This window comes from Pinus tabuliformis, chromosome 6 (genome assembly GCF_031772625.1).
Source record: "Pinus tabuliformis cultivar Carrire ecotype Pingquan chromosome 6, CPIR1, whole genome shotgun sequence".
Lineage (NCBI taxonomy): Eukaryota > Viridiplantae > Streptophyta > Pinopsida > Pinales > Pinaceae > Pinus > Pinus tabuliformis.
This window is the reverse complement of record NC_142292.1, coordinates 809317616-809334817: the sequence shown is the minus strand read 5'-3', so window position 1 is coordinate 809334817 and position 17202 is coordinate 809317616.

The following is a 17202-nucleotide window of genomic DNA, read 5'->3' as shown; positions in this document are numbered from 1 at the left end:
CATCATCTGAAGAAGAAATATTTGCAAAAGTAGAAGGGATAGAGAGAGGTGGCACATCCGTCGAACTAGGCTCGTGGGCCGATATATTTTCAGCAAACATTACATATCTTTTAATGATAACATTTTTGGACTTAGGTGAAAGAAGTCTATATCCTTTGACATCTTCAAAATATCCAATACACTTTTCACTCTTAGGTTCTAAAGATTTATGTTTCTCATCTGGAATATGGGCCCATGCTTCACTTCCAAAAACATGAAAGTGACTTACTTCTGGTTTAATTGAATTGCATGCTTCTTCTGGAGTGATATTCTTTAAAACCTTAGTAGGAGTGCGATTTACTATGTAATTTTCATAGTTAATTTCTTCTGCCCAAAAATTAAGGCTAAGTTCTTTATATTGAAGCATAAAATTAGCCATTTCCTTTAAGGTGTGATTCTTCCTTTTAACTACACCATTTTGTTGTGGATTATATGGAATAGTATGTTGCATTTGAATTCCATGCTAAGTGCAAAAGTTTATGAATTTGTTGTTAACATATTCTCTGCCATTATCAGATCTTAGCTTAAGAATTTGATGTCCAGATTGTTTCTCAACAAAGGCCTTAAAGGCCAAGAACATGTTAAATACTCCAGTCTTGAGTTTTAAGAAGTATACCCAAGTGCGTTTGGAGAAATCATCAATGAAAGTTAAGAAATACTTGTAGACAGAGAATGAAACAACTGGAAGTAGACCACATAAATCACTATGCACAAGTTGTAAAGGGGTTGAGGTGTGCCAAGAGGCATGTTTTTCAAAACTATCTCGATGATGTTTTACGATTAAACATCCGGAAAAAGTACCATCTATGCAATATGCCATAGTAAGACCTGTCACCATATTTTATTTACATAGATTTTGAAGGGAGTGATAGTTTAAGTGACCAAATCTCTCATGCCAAATTTTGCTCACTTCATCATTATGAGCAAAAAATACCAAGGGAAGAGTTGATGACTCAAATTTGTTAAAATTATAAAACCTTGTAGAATCATCAACAATGCTAGTAACTAAAATATGTCTAGGATCTTTTAGGTCCTTAATTACAACATCATGAGCTGAAAATTCAACGGTTTTACCTTCACCTGAATGAGTTATCTTATATACAGATAAAAGGTTGCAAGATAAGGTTGGAACACATAATACATCATTAAATTGACCATTGTCTAGATGAAAAGTTCTAGTCCCTGCAACAGTAAGAGATCTATCATCACCAACATATATATTTTTAGTGTTATAATCATTTAAAGAATAAAACATGGCTTTGTTTTTGGCTATGTGATAAGAAGCTCCAGAATCAATGAGCCACTCATGAGAATGAGAATAAGAAGATACATTTAGTGCATAACCAGAAGGAGATGCTTGATAACCACATGCAGAAAGTGCTATTCCTGAAGATGAATTTGAAGTTGAAGAGTGCTCCAAATGGATTTTATGATTCTTGATTGTTGCTTCCAAGGCTTCCATCTTCTTAAAGAATTGGGATTCTAAGTGGCCATCTCGATCACAGAAGTTGCAATGTCTATCAATCTTCTTCCCTTTATTTTTATTTGCCTTATCATTTTGTTGAATTGATTTTTCATTTTGAGACTGAAATTGCTTACGACCCTTGTTTGGTTTAGGACCATTCCTTTTAGGATACTGCTCTCTAGATTCTTTGAAATTGGTTGCTACTGGGCGGCTAAGGCTTTCTTAGAAGAGTTTTCAAGATTAAGAAGACTATGATGTGAGAGTTTTTCTTGTTCTCTTATTAAATAATCACAAAAGGCATCAAAAGAGGGGGACTTGTAGTCTTGTCCTTGAGAAATGAAGGCTCCTCTAGTAGAATGGAAGGTGGGAACAAACATAGAGTAGGTTGGTCCCAACTTAGTAAGAATGGAATAGATAAGGCTACCATCTTCTTTCTTAACCTTAACACCTTCCAAGAGAAGTCTAAGGGTCTTGAACTTGGACAAAAAATCTTCAATGGAGGAAATATTATTGGGGCCCAACTCATTTTCGTGTTGATGGGCTCTAATTTCATTTTTAATTCCGGAAACTTTATTGAGTTGTTTCATTGCTTCATCAGGGGTATCAAGTTCTGCGATATGGAATCTAAGGTATGGAGAAATAGACATCCCTATCAACCCACATTCTTGATCTTGATTATTTTCCCATTTGGCTTTCTTATTTTCATGTTTAGGTTTAGACTCTTGGCCTGAGCCTATTCTATAAATAGCTTTAGTTCTAAGTAAATCCTTCGTGTAGGACACCCATTGAAAGTAGTTGGTGCTATCAAGAATAACTTGGCATGGAATTTCCATTTTAACAGAAACTTAATCTATAGATACTGAAACTAAGTGTTCTAATGGAAATATCTGAAAAATTAGGCTAATTAAAAAAAAAAGGCTCTGAAAATAGCTTTCGGATGAAGAAGTTATGGCCTTTTGAAGAAAAGTTGTTAAAGATGCTGACGAGGTACATGAATGTGCGGAAGTGAATGATAATGTAATATTTAAAAAAAAAAAAAAAAAAACCTCTTTCCAAACTTAATCTAATTAGCTCACTTAAAAAAAACTTATGTGACCGACTTTTATAAATAAGTGAAAGTCACTTTTAGAATGGTACTTTATGAGCTACCCACTAAATTGTAACTTAAATAAAAGATAAAGAGACTTTAAAATTATAACTGACCCACTTTTCATAATGGGTGAGAACAATTTTACATAAAATAACTTTAAAACATAAGTTACATGTGCTTTTTGAAAAATTAACTCAACAAAAAGAAAGACTTGAACGCAAGAACTCTATTCTCATAAACTAACTTTTGACCAAGTGAGCTAGCTTAAAAGATTAGTAATTTTTGGAAAAGAGGAATGGTTTTTTTTTAGTCACTGAAGCTTTGGTGTGCGTGCTCACTTGAAAAAGCCTTTTTTCCTACAAAAAAATCCACACAGCCCAACATAGACATGCAAAAAAAACCAAACCTTATGGCTTGAAGTTAGCTATCACCGGAAACAAAATATTTTCCTCAATGTTTTTGATTTTCCGAGATCACACTAAGGCACGACAGAAAAGAGCATATGCATGAGAAAAATCCTTCCTTTCTGTTTCTGATTTTCCTAGATCACACAAAGTCCCGGGCCAAAGAGAATACAAAGAAATGAAAGGTATAGATCCAGTAATAAAGAAGCAGAGAGATAAATAAAACGAAATAAAAATGAGATAAATAACTAAAACTGTAAATAAAGACTGTATACCTCCAGATCTTAAAAATGATGTAGCTATGGCTACTGGAAACTTTTTTGTGTGAAATGAAAGGGGGTTCCTCACTGGAACAGATGCTCCTAACACAATAGAGTAGTCCTCTCATCCTAAAAGTGGTAAAAAACAATAGATCTAAGAAACAACATTCATATGTACTTGTATAGGTTTTGGATTTGGATCACCAACAGATGCGGCCCTCAAATAACTATGATACCATGTAAGAATTTATAGGGTAAGTTCCTCAGATAGAACACCAAAGGACACCACTCACAAGCAGATCTGTTGGGTGTGGAGCATGATTATTTAGAGGTCTTTATTTCAGCCGGATGTATATCCCAGGAAGTTTGTAAAACCCTCCACGCAGGGGGGTGTGGGGGGACTTATCCCCCTCGCGGGGGTTTAGGGGGTCCGATCCCCCCCAACTGGGGGGTCTGGGGGCAGCGGTCCCCCAGCCAAGGTTTCGGGGGCAGTGCCCCCGAAGCTAAAAACAGATGTAAAATTGCCTTCTAAAAGTATAGTAATTTCTAGTCAATTTGGGTTGTTCATTAGGTGGATGATCTAACGGTAGAACTTATGTTTAGTTTAGGGATTTTTGCACTAGAAGGCAACCCCTCTCTTTGTATGAGGGCATTGTATTGAGGCTGTGTAATAGATGTGTATTCTCCAAGCAAGAGAGAGAGAGGTGAGACTGTGAGAGAAAATAGAGGATATTACAGTGGATCTGTTGTAGATTGTGTCTCTTCATTTTGCTGGATAATAGAAAGGAAGGACTGGCCATTCGAGGTGAACATACCCCAAACTAGGTGAACCAAATATATCTATGTCTCTATGGTTTTATGAATTTTCTGTGTTTAAATTTATGCAATATTCTATGTGTTCCATTGCTCTGTAATATATAATTTTCTAACAAAATCACAGATCAATACACCAGTATTCTTGACATGGTTAAAACCGTTAAAGAGGGAAACAATCCATGGCTTGAGCCAATGAGGTCACTTCAGGAAATTTATTAATAAAATAAAGAAAATTTACATAAGCTTCTCTTATGAATGGTCACCCTACAAATGACCCTCCATGCTCTTTAAATAGAGATCATGGACCAATCGAGTGTTAAGCCATAGATCAAGTGTTGGTAATACCGAGGAAAGAATGAACCATTGGATCACTTCATGTCTAGAACATATCGTGACCATCAAATTGTAAGTTACAAAATTACATAGTAAAGAAACACACTTTACCTAACTCTATACTAGACCAAGTTATACTTAACTATTTCCTATGTGTCGGAATATCCTAACAAGCGTTATGAATATGCCCATATTCAAAGGTCTGGGGAAAAAATACCCTGAACTATTTTGGTTTTAAGCAGATGCTATGTGGAAATTATAGCAGATTACCAATGATGACTTGAAGAAAGCACAACTAGCTACAACACTACAAGATTGAGCACTAAGCTGGTATATTAAGTATTGTTCTGCTCATCCAAATGCAACGATGGATGAAACGAAGAAGGCGCTCAATAATGAATTAGATAAGCCTAAGTCACAAGCACAATCAGTAATAGAGGTCAAAGAGATCCAACAGAAGATGAATTAGTTCGTATGGGACTTTGATCATAGGTTGAAATTTCTGCTCCAACAAACTAATATGTAGATAAAAAATGATCAACACAAGGACTGGTACATTACTTCATTATTTCCCCATTTGAGATTGCCACTGTCACAACAGGATATTGGGATGTAGGTAGAGACATTAGAGATTTCTATGAAATTAGAGGCCTCACCCATTCAAGATATGAATCTGGGAGTGCAACAAATTGAGTCACAACTGGCTAGCTTCCATATGGAGTCGCAGAGCCTTAAGAAGGGGAAATATATCCAAAAAGAGGTCTGTGCAGAAGTATGGTGTTTGAAATGTAAGGGCCAAGGTCATGATAATGATCATTGCCCAGTGTACTAGAATTACCTAGCTGGAAGGGGTCTTATCCCCTTGAAACCAGAGAAAACCGCTGGGCCAAGTACAGGAGTGGTACCATGGTGCGCTATTTGTTAGATTATAGGAAAACACATGTTGAATAATTTTTATTTGTTGCAGAAGTTTATGCAAACTCCACAACAACTGTTCTATCATTTCTATAAGTTTGTGGGTCATGATGAGCACAATTGCTGTAGTTACGAATTAATGATGCACATAACACCAACGTATAGAGTACGTATGGAGGTTCATCCTCAGGATCAAGGTGCAACTGTAGCATGTGGAGGATTTTAGGGATGATGAAGAGGACATGGAGGAGGGGCTAGAAGAGGTCATGGCTAGATCATCTATTACAACTGTGGAGAACTAGGTCACCTTGCCCAAGATAGTCAAAATCCAATGCACCCTTCATGTCAATATTGTCACTAGTTTGATCATGTCCTAGAAGATTTACCAGTGCTCATTGTGAAGATGAAAGAAAAGAAGACTCAAATTCAATAACCTAGCCAGAACATCTAGATGATGAGATCTAAACCAAGCAAAGAGGGTCCTAGTGTTAACATTCTCACATGAAGTGGCATAACTACCAGTGAGGATAAAGGGAAGAAACCAAAGGAAAATTTATGTGTTCACAAGCGATAAGCCTCATCATTGGGTAACTATATGGACCTTAATACACATCCAAGCTTATTAAAATCAACTCTTCTCATAATTCCTTACATGTTTTAATTATATTTTTCTTAATGAGATGAGTAAAAGTAAGATGTATGTCTAGTGGTCTAATGTGCATTGATTGCAGGTTTTTGAGAGAAAATCATGGCAATTTTGACTGATTAAGGGCAGAAATGTGAATGTGGCAAGGAGGAGATATTATAGGAGATAGATCCTCCTCATTAAATCCTCACTCATTTGAATATTCATCAATCAAATCACACTAGCTCGGAGTTGCAAGCAGCCGAGTCATTCTAGTGATAGTTAAGAGCCAGTTCATCTTGAGTTTGGGAGCTATTGGCTTAATGGGGCCTGACCCAGGTTCAAAAATGTTTAACCAAACAAATCTTGACATTACTGGCCCTATCGGCAACACTCTACGGAGCGCGGATTGAAGTCTCACCCAAGGTAGTATGGGAGGGTGCTGGAACCAGGTTTCTACACCCTATAGATGTTTTGATGTGATCTAGGTTGGCACAGAGCAATCTTACATGAAGCGTTGCTTCCGCACAACTGTCTTCTCGGGGCAACTACCTTAGTCAAGCGCGAATGCAATTTACCCTCTGTGCTTAATATTATTATAGATATCTGGTTACTTATGAAGGTACAACACTTTTAGTTATTATTTAATATAAACAGACATGCGTGTAATCATAAATCAAGAACAAATGCATAAGCTAGAATCTAGAACAGATACATGATATTTCAGAATCAACTTATCTTTATTAATGCCTTTATCTGGTTACAATCCACTTCCCGCCCTGTACACATAGCTGCAGGGGTCTGCACACACAGCTGTGGACTCTTCCAGGCCTCCGCATACACACTTGCGGAGCCTCTATCTCCTATTACAACCCAAACTTGCACTTACAGACTCAGATCTACTATCACATTCAGACACCCATATTACTTCTATTACCAAAAAGCTACCTTTTACACTTAGAGCCTCGCTCTTATTTATACACTCTCATGGTCCACAGACCGTGGGCAGGCCGACACATTCTAAATTAAGTTATAATATTTTAGGGCAGAGTACCCTTAGACTTGACCCATTATAATTCGTGCTCTGTGCACTTCGCGGAGCTTTTACAATACAATACTTAAAAATGTGGGCTTCAAGCCCCAAAATCATTACGCGGGGGATATTTTCCCCAATAGGCCCCCAACACAATCATCGTGACTCGTCCTAAGTCACATGGCTGGTGCAATAATCTTTGCGCAAACTTCATCTAGTAACCTATGCACTTCGCTTATGTCCGCAGTACATTCCTCTGCTATCTGCTGTATCTGTTGTACGTGTATCTTTGAAGTTTCATCAGTAGGCACAAATCCCTACCTGAGTGCATATACAGCCTGCATGTGTGCCAACATTCCCTCAATCTTGGCAGTGACCATGAATGCTTCCTCGAGCCAAGGCTGGATGCGTTCTTTAAGCACTACTTCCTTCTGGCGCGCGGCGTTCACCTAGGCTTTTAGATCCTGGGCCTCCTTCATCTTAGCCAATCGCTGAGTAAGGGTGATCATCTGCACTGTCCCCCTGATGTTGTCATAAGCCTGTTGCAACTCCCACGTTTTTGTCTCTATACGTTGGAGCATCGGGTCTTCCTGTAGTGAACTAAGAGCGACAAGTGAATGGTCTAGCAAGCCAATACATCCCTGTAAGGTGCACGCTATTGTTTCCAACCCTGCTTGAATGGCCTGGTGTTGCTACTCGTGGACCTCTGGTGGTGTAGAGGGTTGTGCCTTCAACTTTAGTTCTGCGATCTGTAAGTCAAGGTCCAACTGGATCCTCGTGGCTTCCTCCTTTGCCTCACGAAATCCGCTGGCCAATTTATGGATCCAGATGCCTACTGGTAAGTCCGGTGCAATATCGAGCTTGAGAGCACGACGACATGCTTCCTCGATGGTTTGTTCCAACTGCTAGATCTGTGCTACTACTTTGTTGTGTTTAAGGCTCAGTTGCTCGATGTTGATTTGTTGTTCGCTGAGCATCTGTACTGCACGTCCTTCCCTAGTGGGGAGCTCTGTCGTCGCTCCATCCTGCAACTGATATAGTATTTCTCATGGGAGGGTAGCCAAGTTTAATCCAAGTCCCTTGAGCCGGCCTATTGTGGCTCTGTCCTCTGCATTGTCGACCGTTAGTGGTCCTTTCAGTAGCGAGACAGTGTTAGTCATTCTAGCCCGTAGCAACTGCTCAGTTGCTGATGTACCAGTAGCCTCATAAGCGACTACCCTTCCCTATTGTGGAGGTCATACTTGAAGTACCTGCATTTGTGTTCTGAGTGCCCCCAACACAGTATATTGCTCCATGATTGCCTCTTGGAGCACCTTCCAGGTGACTTCACAAACTGTATCACCAATGTTGCATAGGTCACCCTCAGTTAGTGTGATAGGCTCCCCATCCAACTTGGATGCCTTGGTCTTCTTTCGAGGCCCTGTTTGTTATGTCACGCATGACCGTTTTATGGGTGTAGAGGTGGTGCTTGGGTCCGTGCCTTCTTTCGTATTATCTGCCTTCTATCCCACAGTCAAGTTCAGGCCTCTTTCGTCCTGTGTCGGAGTGCCCGCTACTACTGTTGTCTTTTCCACGATGGCCTTTGCTGCCTCCCAAGATGCCCGTACTTCCTCGGCTAGCTATTCGTTCCGCTTCTGTTGTGCCAGACTCTTGACAACAACCTTCTCTCTTTGAATCTCCATCATTGTGTGCCATTTTGGTGGCCACATATCAAGTACCGCAAACACAACGTCATCTATTATGATGAATGAGAGTGTGGTCCACTTCTGCTCTAGATCCTTTCGAGCCCTAATATACACATGGTGCATATCTACCTTAAATTCTGCAAAGATCTTGACACTGTCATAGACCATGGTGGACAGGAATGGCTGTTTAGTGATCCACACTCATGCTTGCCTCCATTAGTATCCAGAAGATCTTGGTTTCATAGATTTGCATGGAATCCTATGTTTCCCATAGTGATGTGTATTTCGCTGCCTCTGGCCAGTCCTGGTCAAGGGGAGGAAACTGACTATCTTCTGGCAATTCACCTGTAACCAATAGTATGGATAAGAGCAACCACGCATAGTGGAAGGTCTTACCCTATTCTTGGGCCTCCCTGCAGTTTGTCAGGAACTCATCGCGAAGGAACTGCGCCCAGTTGAACTGTACCCCATCTGCACATTGCTCGGCTAGCGCAATGACTGTTGCTGGTACCTCGTTGCCCCTACATTTTCTCATCACCTTTCCTGCCAACAACTGGGTGGCGACACAGACTCCTTTGTTCTGAATACTAGTAATAATGTACCCCCTCTACTTTTTCTCCAACTTATATTTCTTTTTCATGGCCTCTGCAAGCGTCAAGTCTCCACTTGTGCCAACTATTTCCGCGGGGTCCCTTCCTACATAGGGAAGCCGAGAAATCCGATGAATGAGCTCCGTCGTGATAGGAATGGGCTCATCCAACCATAAGTACCCATCATGCACTAAGCAAAGTAGTTTCCTGATGACAAATATGGTGATCAGTGCCCGATGAAAGTGTGGAATCGATAGGAGGTGGAGTAGCCTGGCCTCCTCCACCCTGCGCAGCCATGTTCGTGGCTGCAGTGTTGTAACGGCCCCTTCCATGCTTAGTTCCATCATCTCACTAGTTTCTAAATGGGGAAACTTCTCGCTATCCACAAGGTCCCAGTCTTCAAATTTCATAGAGGGAATGTGGCCCACAGTCGTTCCTTCAAACAGAACCCCTTCGGGGAGGGATGGAGTGTTAAACATGTTGTTAACAACATCCAAATCTTTAGGTACCTTTACCCTCCCTTTCCGAGGAGGGACATACTTGGGCAGTTTTTCTGTGGCCTGTACTGGCTGGATGTATTCGTTCGTCTCTTCTTCTAGTTCCATTTCTTTGACAAAGGTTGGAGGATCCTCCTCATCGTCACTCTCAATATTAACTATTTTTCCCTTTTCTTCCATCGACAATTTACCGAAACGCGGGTTTCGTGGAGACATATGGACCAGTCCTGCTACTTTCAGGTCCTTCTTAGGTCTCAGTGTTTAGGGATTTAGGGATTTCTAGTGCATCCCCTCCCGGTGGCATAGGATTCTGTGAGGCTCCCTTGGTGGTTGACATGAGTCTAATCAGGTACTTGTGTGTATCCTTCGGTAAGGCTTCAAACCATAGACTCGCTCTTACAACCTCCTCATTCATCAAATGTATGCCTGCTTGATAACACAATAACTGTATGCCAAGGGTTTCTTGATAGGGGGTTATCCATGATTTATAGGCCCGTTGTAATTCCAACTCATCCTGCCCCTCATTTTCTAGCTCATTAATGCTATACTAGCAACAGATCATTTCGAATCAATTTCTGACCTTATGTCTTAAATGTCCACCTCCCACTTATTTCTGTCTTAACTCGTACATCTTGTCATGAATAGTGACACCAACGGTCACTTCCTTGTTTGTTCACGTAGTAGCATAGCCCATTCTACGCGACCACGATTCATGGGACCTGCCGACCCTACATGTACACTTGTTGTCGTGCAGCTTCCTAACAAACTGTTTTATAGTCCCGGACACTCTTTCAACTATTTGGAATGCTGAGACTATCCCCTCTTTGGTTAGTCAGGTGGTCACACCCTCTTGGTGCACTGTTAGCATGTCCTGGTGAATATCCCTCGGCACAGGTTTTGTCGTTACCGCTATGCGCATTGTTGGATGCGGTGCATTCTCCTGATTTCTCTTAAGAGTGAGGCACGACCTTAACCCAAATAATCGACCAATTACCTTGTAGTCGCATTCCTTCGATCTATCCTTAGGTTTGTGCATATCCACCTACAAATTTCCAAGTTTTTCATTCAGAAAATCCTCCTTTAGTTCTTTTTCCCACTGCTTAATCTCTACATCCATCATCATATTCCGCCTTCTGAGAAGTACCCTATTTTTTTTCCAATTCTTGAAGTTGCTCCTTTCCTTGCCAAATGGCTTTCTGAATCCATTCATACTCCTATTCTCCTAGTTGTATGAGCTCTTCAGTCCAGACTTTGCATGTTTTTCTCTTTTCTGATATTACTACACCCATGGTCTTCTGCGGAGGTGCTTCAGGGACCTCAGTTCTGGTACCATTTTGTAGCTTTGACTTCGTGGCCACATTTGTGCAAGGCATCGAACATGCCCATCTAACCTATGGGATGCGCAAAGCCCCATTTTTATGACCCTTATTCATGACTTCACATATTTTGGTGAACATTCCCCCCTTCGTGCTTGGTACTATGAGACGCCATTGCATCTTGTTAGATCCTGCGCTTGTAATACTGCCACACATCTGAGTGGTATGTTTGGTATGGTATTTTTTATTTTGTCTAAGGCTTCATACAATCTTGTTATCCCCTCATCAGTTAGTATTTTCCTTGCTTCGGTTGTCACGTGCCATAGTGAGCAAATCATCAGGTTGCAATTCAGTGTGGTTACTTCATGCAACCTATTCTACCAATGTTCTATTTCTTCATCGGAATCCATCATACAGGAACTGTCATGCTCCCATGAGATTCTCCCATCTTTATTCAAGTTTACCCTATCCTGATCTTGTGGTGTTATCTGGTAAATGTAGTCCAGCTCATTGTCACTGTCATCTTTGGGCGTTCAGTGTAGCACTTTCCTTCGTCGGGATCCAGCGGAACTATCACACGTAGGGACTTTTTCTCCAAAATCATTTTTCACTTCTTTAATTTGATGACTCCATTCATATCCATCGCCCAGTCTATTCCTACTAATGCGGGGTAAGGGTTACTATCATCTATAATCTCTATTACCTCGAAGTTTGTCTACGAACTCACTGTAGGTTTTAACCCCATACAAAAATTACTTGCATACAAATTATAAAACACAAAAAATAAACAATGCAAGAGCATAACACATAAAACACATATACATAGATATTTTCCCCTGGATCCCAAAACCGAGACTACTAGCTCGATTTTTCATTCTTGTCCTTTCAATGTCATAATACATATTTATACATGCCAAAGCATCCAATACCATGGACCGAAAACTATCGTATCCAATACCATGGACCAAAAACCATCACGTCCAAAAACATGTGTGAAAATCATGCACAAAACCATAGGTGGGTTTTCGCATCCTAACATAGGGTCCAAAACCAAAATTTTCCGGGGCGCTGCCTCAGACCCCATAAAGTGGGGTTATGGGTGCACCTCAAACCCCCTGTGACCCGCCCTAGCTACATAATCGGTGCAACGAAGGGGGCTCCGCCTCCCCTCTAACCCCTCGGTTAACTACGTGGGCTAGTCATGGAAAGAATATAACACAACCCAACATTATCCCACTTGTTGTTTTCTTTCCACAAGGGGCCACAAGAGAGCTTAGTCATTTTTCTAGCGCTGAAACACCCATTGTCTCTCTACACCAAGAGAACTTCTTAGAGCTCATAGATTTTGTCAATGCATCTGCAGTATTCTTCAAAGTGTCCACCTTTACTAGCAACACCTTTTTTTCTTCTATCATATCCCTTACAAAGTGATATTGAACATCAATGTGCTTTGTCTTTGAATGATATGCGAGGTTATTTGCCAAGAAAATTACACTTCGACTATCACAATCTATCCTTATAGATCCCTGTACGAACCCCATACCTGAACACAATCTCTGCAACCAAACTGCTTCCTTGCTTGCATGAGTGGCTGCCATGTATTCTTCCTCTACAATTGATAGTGCCACTACCAATTTCTTCTTACTCATCCAACTAACTACACCTCCAAATAGGTTAAACACATACCCACTTGTAGATCTTCTCTTATCCAGATCTCCAGCCCAGTCTACATTAACAAAGCCAAGAATATCCAACATTTTATCCAATCCTGGTCTTCCTTGGTAGCGCAAACCATAATCACTATTGTCACGCAAATACCTAAAAACCTGCTTCACTGTTGTCTAGTGCTCCTTCTCTGTTTTTGACATAAACCTACTCAATACTCCCACTGCATGTGCAATGTCTCATCTAGTATAGACCATTGTATACATCAGGCTACTAACTGCACTTGCATATGGAACATGAGACATGTCCTCTTCCTCTTCTTATGTCTTGGGACACTGTTCAGTAGATAACCTCACACCTACAGGAATAGGAAGCTTCACCGGTTTACTATCCTGCATATTAAACCTCTACAGTATTGTCTCGATATACTTCCTCTATTTTAACTAGAGCTTCTTCTTTGCCCGATCTCTTTTAATTTCCATGCACAAAATAGAGTTTGCAGCACCAATATCTTTCATGTCGAATTTGGAGGACAATTGGGTCTTTAAATCCTGGATAATTTCTTTGTCATTTCCAACCAGCAACATATCATCCACATACAAGACCAGATATATAACACGGTCACCAATTAATTTAAAATACACACAATGATCTACTGTGTTTCTGGTGAATCCAAGTCCCCGTATAAATGTATCAAATTTCTGATACCATATCCTTGGTGACTGTTTTAACCCATACAAAGACTTCTTTAACTTGCATACCAGTTCTTTCTTACCCTTCACCGCAAAGCCTTCAGGTTGCTTCATGTAGATCTCCTCTTCCAGATCCCCATGAAGAAATGTTGTCTTCACATCCATCTGTTCTACCTCAAAATCAAAATTAGCAGCAACAGATAAAAGTAACCTAATAGAAGTTACCTTGGCAACAAGAGAAAAATATCACCAAAATCAATTCCCAGCACTTGGGAATAACATTTTGCTACCAACCGAGATTTGTATCTCTCCACCTTTCTTTCTACATTTGTCTTCTTCTTGAACATCCATTTTCTGCCAATAGGTTTCCTCCCATTCGGCAACTCCACCAGATCCCAAGCCTCATTTTTGTGCAAAGATGCCATTTCATCGACCATGGTCTCTTTCTAGTGTTTTCCATCCTCTGAATCTACTGCTTCCTTCACAATTATGGGATCATCATCAGCAATAGATATAGAAAATTTTGAACAGAAAGCAGATGGACTATACCTTTCTGGATGCCTTCTTTCTCGAACTGATCTTCTTACACCAGGAGTTTGTGGCTCTTCATCTTCTGATTCCTCCTCTATTGTAGAGTCTGATTCTTCCTCCTTGAGCTCAAACTCTATCTTCTCAAGTTCGTTTGGTTGCACTTCATGTTTAATAACATCTTTCACCTCTTTGAACACCATAACTCAGTTGTACACAACCTTCCTTGTTACTGGGTTCCAAAGCTTATAACCCTTTAAATCATCCTTATACCCAATAAAGATGCACTTTTCAGATTTAATATCCAACTTGGCTCGTTTCTCCTTTGGAACATGTACATATGCATCACATCCAAATACCCTCAGATGTGAAAGAGAGGGTTTCTTACCAGTCCATACCTCTTGAGGAGTCTTATCCTCCAACACTGATTTAGGTGACTTGTTGACCAGGTAACATGTACTATCCACTACCTTTGCCCAGAATTCCTGTCCTAACCTGACACCACTGAGCATGCTTCTTGCCCTTTCCATCAACATCTTGTTCATTCTTTCTGCAACTCCATTTTGCTGAGGTGTATATGGAGTAGTCTTCTGCCGTGCTATACCACACTTCTTGCAAAATTCTTCAAATTCCTTACTGCAAAACTTTCCACTGGTATCTGTCCTCAACACCTTTATCTTCTTCTCTATCTGATTTTCCATGAGAACCTTAAATTCTTTAAACCTGTCAAAGACTTCAGATTTCTTCTTAAGAAAAAATATCCATGTACTCCTTGAGAAATAATATATAAATGATACATAGTACATAGACTTACCTAGTGATGGAACCTTCATAGGTCCAAACACATCACTATGCTCAAGCTCTAATATTTGTTTCGCCCTCTTACTACCAGAGGGGAAACTCACCCGATTCTGCTTCCCATATACACAATTTTCACAGAAATCAAAATCCAGAGAACTATTACTCATACCTTCTACCATACCTTTACCATGAAGTATTCGAAGGCCCTTCTCTCCAATATGTCCAAGCCTTTGATGCCACAGCATGGTCTTCTCTCCAGAGACCACTAGATTTTCTACTCCACTTTCAGGAACCATAGAACTATTGCACCCATCAATAACAGTGCTACCTTGTAGCTTGTACAGAGTTCCAATCCGAACTCCCTGCATAAATACCAGTGCTCCCTGAACCATCTTGTAGGTTTCTTCTCGAACACTATTTTTACACCTGCATCATCCAACTTGCTTACAGAAATCAAATTTCTGGCCAATGCTGGAATATGCAGAACACCTGGAAGTGTTTAACCCTTCCACCTTGCAACTTCAACTTTACTTTTCCGTGACCAATGATTCTAGCCTTCCTATCATCCCCCAAGAAGACATCACCACCATCGCATTTCTCATACTCACAGAACCACTCTCTATGGGGATTGAAGTGAAAGGATGCATCTAAGTCAATCAGCGACGCCTCATGATCTACATGCATACTTGAAGAAGCCAAGTACACATCCCCATCTTCATCTGAGGTGGTTTTCGCCTCTGTAGAAGGAGCATCATCAGATCCCTTTCCTTTATCAAGAGCTTTAAATTTACATTCCTGTTTGAAGTGCCCTTCCTTTCCAAATTTCCAGCACACCACCTTTACAGGTTTTCCTAGAGATTTAGATCTCCCTCTAGATTTAGATCTCCCACTCGATGACTTATTTTTGTTTTTGTTCTGGGACCGTCCTCGTACAGATAAGGCATCACCATTCTGGCTCTCCATATTTTTCCTTCTCATCTCCTCCGTCAGTAAGGCTAAGACTATTTCATCAAACTACAAGGCAGTTGCATTGCTACCTATTGCAACAACCAGACTCTCCCATGAATCTAGTAGAGAACACAACAAATTGATGCACTTATCTTCATTTGAAATTTTAATATCAACAGATGCTAACTGACTTACCATAGTATTAAATGCATTCATATGCTCTGTCACCGAGTCTCCATCTTTCATCCTCAGGTTATACAACTTTTTCCACAAGAACAGTTTATTCACCGGAGACTTATATTGGTACAAAGTTCCTAACTTGTCCCACAAAGCCTTTGCCATAGCTTCCCCTGATACATTCAACAATACTGAATTTGAGACACACAATCATATTGTGTTTTTTGCCTTCCGATCCTACTTCTTCCATTCTTCATCGAACACTCCCATTGGTTTAGTACCCAGATCTACCGTGATCCACTGATCTTTATCCACCAACAGATCCTCCATCTTGAGTTTCCACAACTCAAAACTCTGACCATTAAATTTCTCGATCTCTATCTTTCCACTGCTCGCCATCCTCGTTTACCACCACAATTGATCTCACAGATCTCCCACTGAACAGGGTCTACCACAGGCCTGAGCGAAACCCCTTAGCAACAAAGGTGTCCCCTTGAAGCCAAAATTGCTCTGATACTAAATGTAGGTTTTAACCCCTTACATAAATTACTCGCATACGAATTCTAAAACACATAAAATAAACAATGCAAGAGCATAACACATAAGACACATATACACAGAGATTTCCCCTAGATCCCAAAACCGAGACTACCAGCTTGATTTTTCATTCTTGTCCTTTCAATGTCATAATACATATTTACACATGCTGAAGCATCCAATACCATGAACCGAAAACCATTGCATCCAATACCATGGACCGAAAACTATCGTGTCCAAAAACTTGTGCGAAAATCATGCACAAAACCATAGGTGGGTCTACCCATCCTAACATAGGGTCCAAAACCAAAATTTTTTGGGGCGCTACCCCATACCCCATAAAGTGGGGTTATGTGTGTGCCTCAAACCCCTTGTGACCCCCCCTGCTACACAATCGGTGTAATGAAGGGGGGCTCTGCCCCCCCTCTAACCCCCCGGTTAACTACGTGGGCTATTCGTGGAAAGAATATAACACAACCCAACACTCGCACCTTCGATATCTACTGTTACTCCTGTCAATATTTCGATGGGAAAGATCTTTTGTTGGCTCACCATCCATTATTAAATAGGAGACCACTATAATGTGGGCCTTCCCATGCATTCCCAAGTCTTCTTTGGTAATACATTCATATCCGAACCCAGGTCTAAGATTACTTGATCCATCTCATATTCGCCAATTTGTGCTATCAACCGCATTTCCCATCCAGTGTGTAGAGCATGCTTCCCCATTTTTCGAACTACGCACGGCTCCCCTGACCTTGCACACCTAGCGATCAGCTCTTGTAG